This window comes from Lissotriton helveticus, chromosome 3_1 (genome assembly GCF_964261635.1).
Source record: "Lissotriton helveticus chromosome 3_1, aLisHel1.1, whole genome shotgun sequence".
Taxonomy (NCBI): domain Eukaryota; kingdom Metazoa; phylum Chordata; class Amphibia; order Caudata; family Salamandridae; genus Lissotriton; species Lissotriton helveticus.
The window spans coordinates 254,851,509-254,864,040 of NC_136061.1; the positions used below are offsets into that span (position 1 = coordinate 254,851,509).

The 12,532-nt window shown below is 46.9% G+C and overlaps 1 protein-coding gene across 1 annotated transcript in view; it reads right to left on the reverse strand.

Moving 5' to 3' along the window:
• The window catches only part of MRPS23 (mitochondrial ribosomal protein S23), an 82,895-nt gene that overhangs the window by 43,645 nt on the left and 26,718 nt on the right, over nt 1-12,532 (reverse strand). The window lies entirely within an intron of this gene.

Below are 12,532 nucleotides of genomic sequence, written 5' to 3' on the forward strand. Positions count from 1 at the left end.
TTGTAGGCGAACATACGGCCTCCGGCTAGAGCTCATATGATTTTAGGTACTGTTGCCAGGAACAGATTAGCTGATTGCAGGCATCTTGAGGGCCGGTGAAAGGCCATAAGGGTGATATTTATTTTAGGGCCAATCCCCTACAGTGTTTTGAACATTATGTGTTCCTTTATTGGCAGCCAGTGCAGTGATTTCATCGCAGGCTTAGCAGACTGCGGTCTGGGGATGTTGCGCAGCAGCCTGGCTGCACAGTTCTGCATAACCTGCAGTTTTGGGGTGCCCAGGTAGAGAGAGTTCACATAATCTAACCGGGACAACACCAGTGACTGTACCATGGTCCCTCGTGCAGTTTCAGGAAGCAGTGGGAGAATTTTACGCATCTGTCTGATGATGCCGTAACAAGAGGCTGCTAGTTGTACTGCTTGGTGTTCAAATTTAGGTGCCTTGTTCAGCCATACTCCCAGGCTTTTAATCCTTTCTTTGGGTTTTGGAGACGGGCCAAGACATTTGGGCCAACTCAGTGCGGGAGTAGTGGTGTAGTTACCAAGGACCATTAACTCCGTCTTGTCTCCATTGAGCATGAGATGCAACTGGTCCATCCAGGTGGCCACCGTTCCCAAGCAAGATTCTAAGTTGGCTGGCACCTTCTTTACTCAGATTTACACAAATTACCCAAATGTTTAAATGTAAACAGCCATTGTAAAATACATTTATAATTGTTCTAAGATTTGCCAAGCTTGCCCCAATTGTGAAGCTGAAGAGACCTTCGGGTGCCATTAAATGGTCAGTGAATTGTACAACCTACACAGAGAAGGTTAATATGGAGCAAGCGAGAAAACATCTTGATACACCAACATGCCTATAGGTATCAACTAGGTTGGCCTTCGCCTCATACTCGGTCGTCCATTAATTCCACTCCAATTCTGCCCCAATTTGGACCAATTAAGATAAGTGTTTATAGCATGTAATTCTATCACAAGGCAGGTAGTTTTGTCTTAATTATATTATAGTTGTGAGTCAATGCTTACTTTATCTGGTGTACATTCTGCCCAAGGCTTTCACTCTAGTGGAGCAAAGAGTCTTGCAGCACTCTGAAACAACCACAGTAACCCTAAACAAAACCGACTTATATAAAAGTGTTGAAATACAATTTTATTCGTGCAACCATCAAATAATTCTTTCCATAGATATAAGGGCTCACATAACAACAGAGTAACTCAAATGCAAAGGAAACTCGGATCAAAATTATGGTGGAGACTAATTTCATTTATTTGACAGTCTAAAAAGCACAAAAATCTACAAAGCCATGGAAATAGCTACAGAAAATATGCACAATTTAAAATCTACATTTGATATCATTCTATGTGACGTCGTAACATGGCCTATAATAAGTAAAGACAATATTCAGAAGGAGGCAAATACATAAGAGTTTAAAATACATAGACTAACAAATTATTTATGGTGCTTTAAAGAATAAATGTAATATGTTTGAAATGAAAGGGTAACATTAAGGAATCGATAATGAAGCCAATACGTTGTTTTGGTAGCAGTTACATAGTTACAAAAGACTAATTGTAATGCGAGTAATGCTCGGTTAACTGACAAATATGGATGTACGCAAAATGTTGAATTATAAACAGTACATCCCAAATTGCATCCCCCTCAGAATGACTTCCAATGATATTTGCAGGAGTATTGCACATATGAAGGAAGTGGGTTATCACTAATCTAATTTAGCTATCGGCAATAAAATTAACAACTTTGATGAAATAGTGTACGGAAAAACTTGAATAGTTAATACTAGGAGTCCTAATTTGATGTATTTTACCAAAACGATCATAGAAATTTCAATTGGGTGATAACATGAAGAATATTCTGTAGGGCAGAATACTCACAAATCCATAGGTCACATTACAAGTGGTCTTCAATGAAAGTTTAAAGGGAAACATGAGTTAAACAAGCATTTACAATGCAATGGTTTTGCCTTTGTTAAAGTTAGAGCTATTGGCATTGCTCTTGACATTATTTTTATTTATGTTTTTTTTAACATAAATAAATGGCATTGTCATTTACAATGCCACTAGCTTTATCTCTCGCAAATGACACACACAAACACCCACAGAGAGCCCCCCCAAACACACACAGAGCCCCCCCACACACACACCCACACAGAGCCCCCCACACACACAGCCACACAAAGCCCCCCACACACACAGCCACACAAAGCCCCCCACACACACCCACACAGAGCCCTCCACACACACCCACACAGAGCCCCCCCACACACCTTCTGGCCCATTATCTTTTCTCCTCATCAAAATAACTGCCACGCCCCTTTCTTTGTTCTGAAAATGTGCCTACATGTAAGAGTGCAAGAGGCTAAAATGTGAATGCACTTGTGTTTAAGAGACCCATGGAACTTCAGTTCTAATTGATATCCTGATGCCGGTAAGCAGAAATGTCAGCAATAGATGTTGGCATTCTTTACATGCATTTCACTTGTCGCCGTAAAGCTCTACTTTCGCCTCTATTATAATGTTTCACCTTGAAAACAAAGTGGCACTCTTCGAGTTGGTGGCACCCAGTAGAACACAGGAGCAAGGACTTCACACTACCTAAAATACATGGACGAGTTACAAATGATCACGTTCGCTGTCCCATGATAGCTACAGCACAACAGCTAAATAAATGGCATTGTCATTTACAATGCCAATAGCTTAATCTCTCGCAAATGCCACCCACATACACCCACACAGAGCCCCTCCACACAGAGCTCCCCCCACAGACACAGGGCCCCCCACACAGAGCCCCCCACACACAGCTCCCCCCACACACAGCCCCCCCCCCCACAGTGGAGAAGTGGGGCTCAGGGGTTAGAGGCAGCAGACCCGGAAGCTGAGATCGGTCCTGGACCAGGGTTCAATTCCCCGCCTCGGCGGGTCTTGGGCCAAAAATTCCACGGACTCGATAATTCTCGCCCCGGTGCCTCCTCGACTCACGGGTTCACACTCTGCGACTCTGGGCAATAGCTTGCTTAATCTCCACAACGGCCCCTTGCGGCGGGATGCCTGACTTTCACCTTGTGGATACCCTGCTATCTCACAGGGGAATATCAGGAAGGGTTCCCTAAGCAAGCGCCGGGAAACCCACTGCGGGTAGCTGTGCGCTATATAAGCTCAACTACATTTACATTTACACACAGCCACACAGAGCCCCCACACACACTGCGAGCCCCCCCACACACCCACACAGAGCCCTCCACACACCCACACAGAGCCCCCCACACAGAGCCCTCCACACACCCACACAGAGCCCCTCACACAGAGCCCTCCACACACCCACACAGAGCCCCCCACACACCCACACAGAGCCCCCCCACACACTGCGAGCCCCCTCCAGGCAAAACCTAAAAAATGCAAGTCCCAAATATTCATGGATTTACCACAAACATAGCACCTTTACGCAGGACCAGAAGCAATAACACCATGAGGCATTTAAAAGTTTCAGTACATTAGTTATTCAGTTGCCATGAAATAATGCTTTAGGCCCTGGAACACCAATGGTAAACACACGTAGCCGCCTGTCTCAGTCCCTGTGTTTTTATCTATTTATTTATGCAACTTTATATAGCGCGGACTTTACCCGAAGGTGTCAGAGCGCTTCACAGAAGTACCAATAATGAAATGAATGTGTGGTGACTTGTGGTGACATCGAGTTGCATCACTAGCCTGTGACATACGAGAAGGTCGTGTTTTTCAGCTGGCAAATGACGGAAGTAGAGTGCCCCATAGGGTCTGCTTCAGTGTTCATTGTTGGCTTTACCGGGGAATGCCCTGGCACTCTTCAAGCACTGCTCTTCATGCACACTCTCGTCCTTCAATTCCCTCCCCTAGTACTCTTCCCACACGGTCTCCTCCTCTTACACTACACTCTTCCCACCCGTCCCTCGCCCTTCGTCTGTTGTGAAGAAGATTGTCTATTGAGCAAGTGCTTGCTTGACTGTTTGTTTTTTTTGCTTTTAATTCGAGTAGCCTTTTTTCGCTTTCAGTTGGGCCAGACTAGAAGCGATTTTGAGGAACCTTTAGTGGCCCCAAACATCACTCTCTTTAGTTAAGCTTAAAGGGCACTTTTGTCTGACACGAAACACGCTTTCCTCTCCCTTCCACTGAAGCAGCTGCAGTTCGCCGTGAGTAACTCATCTGGGAGTCAGAGGAAAATGTGGTTCCTGGCTTTATCCCAATACAGGGTAATGTGGCGCATCGTCCATCGGCATAGAGTGAAGTTTCTTACCTGTTGGAAAGGGAGAGGAGTTTAAGCTGATTAGTGGTAACAGCAGCTGGACAGAGAGCAGCAGCAGGAATGAGCTATCCTCAATGACCCTCTGCGTTTAACCCGCCCTCTTCCGAAACGATCAGCTGAGATAGGCCCTGGGACTGTTTGTGTAGCCCACACAACCAATTAGAGTAAAGTACTGGACTCGTTTATTGCTCTTACTCCAGAGCGCGCCTCTTGCAAAGAAAGTCACGTAACTGCGCGGAATCCCAAAACGACAATGGGCACAGTTTATTTTTCCTCCCTCTTCTATTTAATTTTCGCACCATTGCACTTCGGGCAGTTTACGGAAAGGGACGGCTTTTCAAGTAACCGTCACTGCTCCTCCCTCGCCGCTGGCCTGTCCTCTCAGAGCGCCACCTCCACACTGCCCGGTGCTCCCTGCTGCCTCCCGGAGCCCTCTCCCAGACACACTTCACCCTCACCCTACCGAGGTCCTCCCCCCTCGCCTGTACTCACTGTGCCGCTGTTGTACCGACCTCCTGAGAGCCATCCCTGCTGTTCGCGGGCATCTTGCGGAACAGGCCTGCTATATATACATCGGGAGGCTGCCAAACCGAGCATGGTGTCCCCGCGCTCGGTAGTAATTAAAACAAGCGCATTTCTCTCACCGCCGAGGGTTCAAGTTCCACTTTCTGCCCCGGGCTCCGGGGAATGGTCGGCGGCTCCTTTAAGAGCATACAAAGGCTTCTCGCTTCTAATGCACTGACGGCCACTAAAGTTCAAATGTGGTCAGAGCCTTCGTGTTGAGTGGGCAAGGAGGGGTGTGGAGGGCGGGGTAGGGCTGGCACGGGTGGGTGCAGAGGGGAGGTGAGTGTGCTCGGCTTCACAGGGGCTGGAACGTCCTTCAGAGCGGAGTTCCTGCCCTCCGCCTGCCCCTCCCGCCACACCGCCCCTCATTGGTCGGGAGGAGGGTGAGATGACACCCGAGGAGCCCTGCCTGACGCTCACTTCGTCTTCGCTGGGGGCATTGACGGCAGGGAGAGCAACTCTACAGCCATCTGACAGCCTTCCGAGGGAGGAGGCCCCGCGGAGTCGAGGTGTGCACAGGAAGTGCACACTCGTGTGCACACACAAGCCGCAGCTCACTCCTCGTGTGCACACAAGCTGCAGCGCAATCCTCGTGTGCACACAAGCTTCACGGAGGCTGACAACTGGTCCGGGGCGCTGCACTGCTCCACACCCCCACAGGTAGAGATGACGGGGTTGACAGAAATGCTGCAACCTCCCCTCACCCGGCAGCCGAGACTTCCGGCCACTGAGGCCAGACAATTGGTGACAAGATTGGAGACGGCCAGGTTGTACGGCTGAAATCGGCATCGTGCCTTTGGCAGGGAGTGCAATGAGGGCGGGTGCCGTCAATGCCAGCACAGATTCGGGGGCGTTCCCGGCTGACGTCGCGTGACGTCAGCAAAAGCCAAAGAATCTCGGGAACGCCCCCGAATCTGGTCCGGCATTGACGGACAGGCCCCTCGTCCAATGGCTAGGCTCCATTTATGGAGCCAGCCAATGAATGACGAGGGCCGACCCAAACCCACACTACAGTTCTCATCAGGTTTTCGCCTGCGCGAAAAAGATGAGCAGAGCGCATCTTTTCGCCAGGCAAAACGTAAAAAGAGGTGTTTTAATTGCACCAAAGAATAGATGGCCAATACAGCTCTCACAAGAACGAGTGGGTGGGGGGACAAACTACAGGAATAGATGCAGATGGGTCACACGATGGTTGGCCTACAACGGAAGCCTGGGGACCCGTGATGGGCTAGGAATATTGACCGCCACCCGTGTTTTGCACAAATGCCAGAATTAGAAGGGGGGTAGTCACCAGTACTCGACACAGTAACATAGTTACTTGCTGGCATGTAGGTGGGCAGTACTGCTGTCGCTGGATGGATAAGGCAATGTATTATGTAAGTTGAAAATGCCAATAAACATTATTTTTTTTAAATGTAATCCTCCGAACGGAAAGCAAAAATGCTTTATTGTGCAGACCCCCTTGCACTGACAGATGCGTTTCGCCTTGTGGCTTTTTCAATGACAGTTACCCTGTGCAAAACCGGCAGTATTACACGTCACATGACCATACAAGTAACATCAAAGACAGACGGATTTACAAACATTGTTAGCAAAATTCATGGCAGCCATCTTTTAGTATGTTTTTTGTCACACAATTGTTATACCACCAAAAAATAAAGTGCTTTAGTGAATTAAATGTTAAAATCACATATACAAATAGACAAAATTCATTCCTCCAGTATTTGCCATTAAATAGAAAGTAATTCGACATAATTAATAAAAGCCGTCATTCTATATAAAGATTACTTTTCGGCGAAATACTCTAATTTATTTACATAATTCTTTTATAAGGTGCTATATTGCTCCTTTTGTATCACAACTGAACCCTGAATGAGCGATTTCAACATCTGTCTTAATGGATACGCAATCTGCTCTATTACATCTTTTGTTGCCCCAATCCTTAAGCTTACTGACATCCTCGTTGAAGAGTGCCTCTTCTACTCCAAGTGGACCCACAACTCTTCATCATTATTGAGCCCCGTGGGAGCCTTAGTTTGTAAATCTATAATAAATGTAGATTCTAACACCGGCAATTTCTTAGTCCTGTCGGCTCCTCTTTCACCTTGATATATTGTTACTCCACACTGACCAGACTTTTCATATTACTCATCACAAGTACTCGGATGGAACCTGAGAAGAACCCGGCTTACAGAAAGGCCTATATTTCAAAACGGAAAATAAGGGCCTGGTGTGTAGAATGTACTGAGGAAATCTAACTACAAAGCCTAATTTCAAAGTATTTGTCTCCTGTCACTACCTATCCAACAGTTTGTGATGAATGTTGCACCATTTTAAATCCGTAGCCGTAGCACTCAGATCACACACAAGGAATACACAAGATTTGTGCTCCCAGTACACAGATTCAATGCTGTAAAATTCCATTTGTCCTTCACTATGCAATGCACAGTGGTCAACGACAAGTGAATCACTCCTCCTCCACGTGAAACATGTGGTAAATGAAAGATGCACAGTCCACTGTGTAAGTTAAGATCCTTTATTGCAAGTTCCTTCCAAGTCAGGTAGACAGGTCAAGATCAGAAGTAAACCCCACCAGGAGCCAGCTGTTAGCAGCTCAGCCTGAGATGACCAACTGCCACAGTAAGTTAGAGAGAGACACAGTGAGCCAGAGGGACACCCAGGCATCTATAATGTCACAGATATCATAGTACAGTCTGTCCAGAGAAGAACAGTGGAGAGGACATTTACTACACATCCCCTCATGGAGTAAGAACAGAATAAAGAAACGATCGGCAAAATACCTCAAATGCAACATCAGCAGGAGAGTACAAAATTGAGATGAGGAGGAGGAGCTACGCTAGCAACCAAGATAGCCGCATAAGCTCCCGGCTCCGCCGACCTCCGCCAGTTGCTCACAAATCCTGACGATTATCCTGATTTCTCACCGGACTCCCGTGCAGCTGAAGTGTTCCTGACTCCAAAGGTGCACTCCCGGAATTTCTAGCTGCTTGGATGACGAAGACACGCCGTGTTCCATTCTCGGCCTAACCCGGAGTTGAAGCCGGGGCCTCGATTTCTAACTCAGCCGGGTTTGAGTTGAATAACACCGGCCGCGGGACGTGGGTGGCGTCCGGTCTCCCGAAGAGGAGTGTTTCTTGTCCGTTTTGGATGGTGGTTCGGTGGCGGCTTTCTCTCGCAGCTACGGCGGCTTGACGCATCGATTGCTGTGGTCGGGGATCCGCTGCCCGGAGGCCCCGTTGAGCTCCCGGGGTTGATGGGCTTGGTTCCTCGCTGGCGGCGACGGTGTTGAAATCACGCTTTTGGAAGTGCCCATAGTGGTCATCGGCTTTGCCTGTGCCCGGTTCCCCGGAGTAGTCGGCCTCCGGGGTTCAGAGACCTGCTCGGTCGCTTCGTGAGGGGCGATGGAGCGGGTGGAATGTACACCGTCGCTGCATACTGTAATGGCCGCCATTGGGGAGCTCCATTCACAAGTCACCGCCATCGTCCAGAGGATGGTCGTAACGGCTGATATCATCTGCCGGAGACCGGACTCCGACCCTTTGTTGGTTCTGGAACAAGTTGCTTTACCCGCGGAGCAAGCTCCGACTGCCACAGAGGGCCCCGTGCTGAAGTCAGACTTTGTATTCTTCTTCGACTCTCGAACGGCAGCAAGCGAGCCTGAGACTATCAAAGGTACATCCTGCCCTACGCCGATACCGCCCAAGATGGATATAGACAATCTTATATTTCAGAGTGAGTTCTCCAGTGACTGTCGGATTGATACCTCGCCCTTTTTCTCCCAGATGGTTCAAATACGCTCTGGCGCCCTATTTCTGGTGGGCAGTGAACTCCGTTTGGCTTTTGGATTTTGTGTACCGCTATCCTGGTTTAAATCCTTCCGTACTGACATTGAACTTTTTCTATATTTTGATTCTCCTATTGAGATGGCGGTTCCAACGGACAGGGCTCGCATGAAGAATCGTAGCGGCCAGGGTTGACTTTTAGTGGATGGGTTTGGAAAATTATTTCATTTGACACGGGATTTGTACCTCATAATTGCGCGGGAGTGGGGTGGTTCTTACAAGCTTCCCCCCGTTAGGATTTACTTGCTACATTCTATTATTCTGGAGATGTTTGGGGTGGATTGCTGCTGGCGGGGGGTAAGGGAGACCGGGGGCCTGTTTGATATTTCCTCCTCCACTCTTTTTTCCTACTTTTAGGTTTAGTTCCGGGGCGACAGGCACGCTGCTAGTGGGGATGGGCCGTAGCCATTGCAGGGGTGCAGGGTGGGGGGAATGGGGAGGGGTTTGTTATTTTACCTTTGTTTAGTTCTATGGCCTTTTTCTCTTTCCTTTCTTCTTTTACAAGAGATGGGTCGCTTATTCTGTATCGATTTCTTACCTAGTCGAGTGTCTAATTTGGTCTTTACTATCCTGAATCGTGGGTGGGTGAACCTTGCAGGCTGTTTTAGTCAGATTGCTGATCGTTTCTCCTCTTAATGTATATGTCGTTGCCAAAGCTACATACTTCTGTGAATTGATTTTCTGCATTGGTCTACTCGCTCACCTATCGCTATATCGTATTTTGTGTATGACACCCGATTTATGTACATTCTCTTGTCTTCTTCAATAAAAACCTTTAAAAAAAAGAAATTGGAGATGAACCAAAAGTAATAATGTACGACATGAGATGACGTTAGAATGAGGTATCATTAGCAGAGAAATGAACAAAGAAAACTACATTAAGTCACTATATGCCTCATCCCCTTCCCTTAATGAAACAGAATGGTTTCGAAAAAAACAAGACAAACAGCTAAGTTAGCTGGCAACACTCATAACCTCCCCACACATGGGTACACCACAGGGTAAACACCCTAGAAACAAAAATGTGTAGTCTGGGAGAGACACAATAGGGGTAAGATTCACTTAAAATAATCCAAGAGAGCAAACCCCTTTCACAAGAATTCACCCAAAAAAAAAAACTACACCTGATAAAGATATGCTGACACTAAACGTATGACAAATTCACAGCTCAAAATCTTACCAATAAGAAACCCTGGCCAGGAGTTGCAAGAAGGTAGACTTCGACCAGAACATAGTGCACAAACAATCTCCACCAAAAGCAGGGAACAACGCAGAGTATGGAGAATGGACTACTCGCAAACACTCAACCTCCCCTGAAAAGGGTACACCGCAGGACAGTAATCCTGGGAATAAAAATGGGCGTTGACTACCCGGAAAGACTCAACCTCCCCTGAAAAGTGTACACCGCAGGTAAGAAAAATAACCGTGGGACGAAAGATGGGTCATGGACTACCCGCAAAGACCCAACCTCCCCTAAAAAGGGTACACCACAGGACAATAATCCTAGGAACAAAAGATGGGGCATGGACTACCCGCAAATACCAAACCTCCCCTGAAAAGGGTACACCGCAGGATAAGTACAATAATCCTGGGACAAAAGGTGGGGCATGGACTACCCGTAAACACTCAACCTCAAAGGGTACACCGTAGGACAGTGATCCTGGGAATAAACATGGGGCATGGACTACCCGCAAATACCCAACCTCCCCTAAAAAGGGTACACCGCAGGGTGAGGATAATGACCCTGGGAAGAAAAATGAGGCATGGACTACCCCCAAACACCCAAGTTCCCCTGAAAAGGGTACACAGCAGGACAGTAATCCTGGTAACCAAAAATGGGAATGGACTACCCGCTAGCAAACAGAAAACCTCCTCTAAGCAGGGTACGCCATAAGACACAATATCCCCCTAGAGGCAAAATAGAGGAATGACTACACACATGCACACAACAATGGGGCATGTACTACCCCCAAGGACCCAAAGGGTACGCTTCAGGATACCAACCCTGACCATATGGATGGACATTGACAACCCAACAAGCCGAAACTACGACATCCCCAACGCAGGATACACACTTGCCAAAAGAGCACCACAAAATTTGCCATATTAAAACACACACACTACTTTCCATAACAAGACTGTGTAATAATATGCAGTGATAAGTTAACTGCTACGCAAATAGGAAAATAACATTAGCTCCGGTGACCGACTTCTCACCCGGGGTCTCCCCGCAGACACCACTGAGCTCCCTGCAAACTCCGTTGAATCACGCCATAAAAATAAGATGTCATCCAGTCTATGAGGCAAAACCCTTTCACTCCGTTGCTCCGCACTTTCATCAAATAAACTCTGTTGGTACGCATTCTTAGGAAAATAAGATGATCTCCAAATATACACAGGTGTGTATATCACCGAAGGAAAAACAAACGTGCCGACTTTCAGGCGTAGACTACAAACGCGCTGAGTCAAAAGCAATGAGTGAAAGCTGTTGTTATGGCAACATAAACAAACTAAAAATGGCCGCTACGTCGTGCGTAACGACGTGAGTCAAAGGCAAAGCAACATCACAGGAGGTGCAAAAGAAGAGTTCCAGGAACTACACAAGACGTCACTTGAAAGTCGCTGCGTGAGCAGAGGTTCGTGGAGTCCCCGGGACGCTCTATGCACGTCATCAATTGAACGGAGGTACATATGAAAGTGGTCGGAGTCTATTGTTTTCCTGCGTCACAAATATCACAGAAATCACAATTCTTTGGGAAGTAAGTTAAATCGTATATAGTCCATGAATGTCACTTAAAACATAGGCAGTCCATAAATCCAGTGCATATTTTATTTTAACACATCTTAAAAGGAATACTCAGTATCGATTAATCAATAGAGTGTCAGATTTGAACAATCCGAATTAAAAACATCGCAATTACTTCATTGGCAACGAAATTCAATTAGAGTAGAACACATTGAAACAAAACAAATACATTTTGGTATATCAACGCGCTCACGGTGCACAGAAATGGAAGTGTTTAGAAGGGATGGGTGTGTTGGGATAGAAGTGGGGACCGGGTAAAGGTGTTGTGACTATGTTACAATCACAGTGAGAATCAGATGCAGCCTTTACAGTCTGTTTATAGATCGAGAAGTTCCAAGAAACTCTTAAGCACAGGATCTGTAATAATCCCTTGTTTACTCCTATGCTTAGAGGAATACAGTAGGTTGGTTGTCAACGTTTCGACCCCTGGAAAGAAGGGTTGTTCATAACCTCAAGCTGGGGTCTTCATCAGGACACGGAAAAAGAAACTGGAGCGCCTATAAGCAATATAATAACAATGAATGTATCTATCACTGCCGAGCAAAATTAGTGCACTAGGACTAAAAATACAAATTACATACTTTGCGTGGGGCCAGTTGAAGGCCGTGGGATTGGGACCTTCCTGGGTTCCTATTTTGTAGAATGTGGCCTATAATTGTGTAAATGAATCATGATTACAATAGGATGTCCAAGGAGAGGCCAAGTCTCCAATGTGAACGATAGTAGTATCAGGGGAGCACTTACTGGGAAGTTATCGCTTTCCAACTTGATATTGTTGAGGTCTGTGGCCAGCTGGATGTGCCGGTCCGTAGAGAGATCCGTTGGTTTCTAGAATGAGGTGATATGCGCGGTTCAGTCTAGTTACTGGAAAGTGTTATGGAAATCAAGTAAGTATCGCGCCCTTGGCGCAGTGCATGTCCGCCGAGGCAGACTGCTCTAGGATGCGACCGGTCACCAGATAGGACCGGTGTGCAAAATCGCAACTGGCTTAGCCCATACGTCA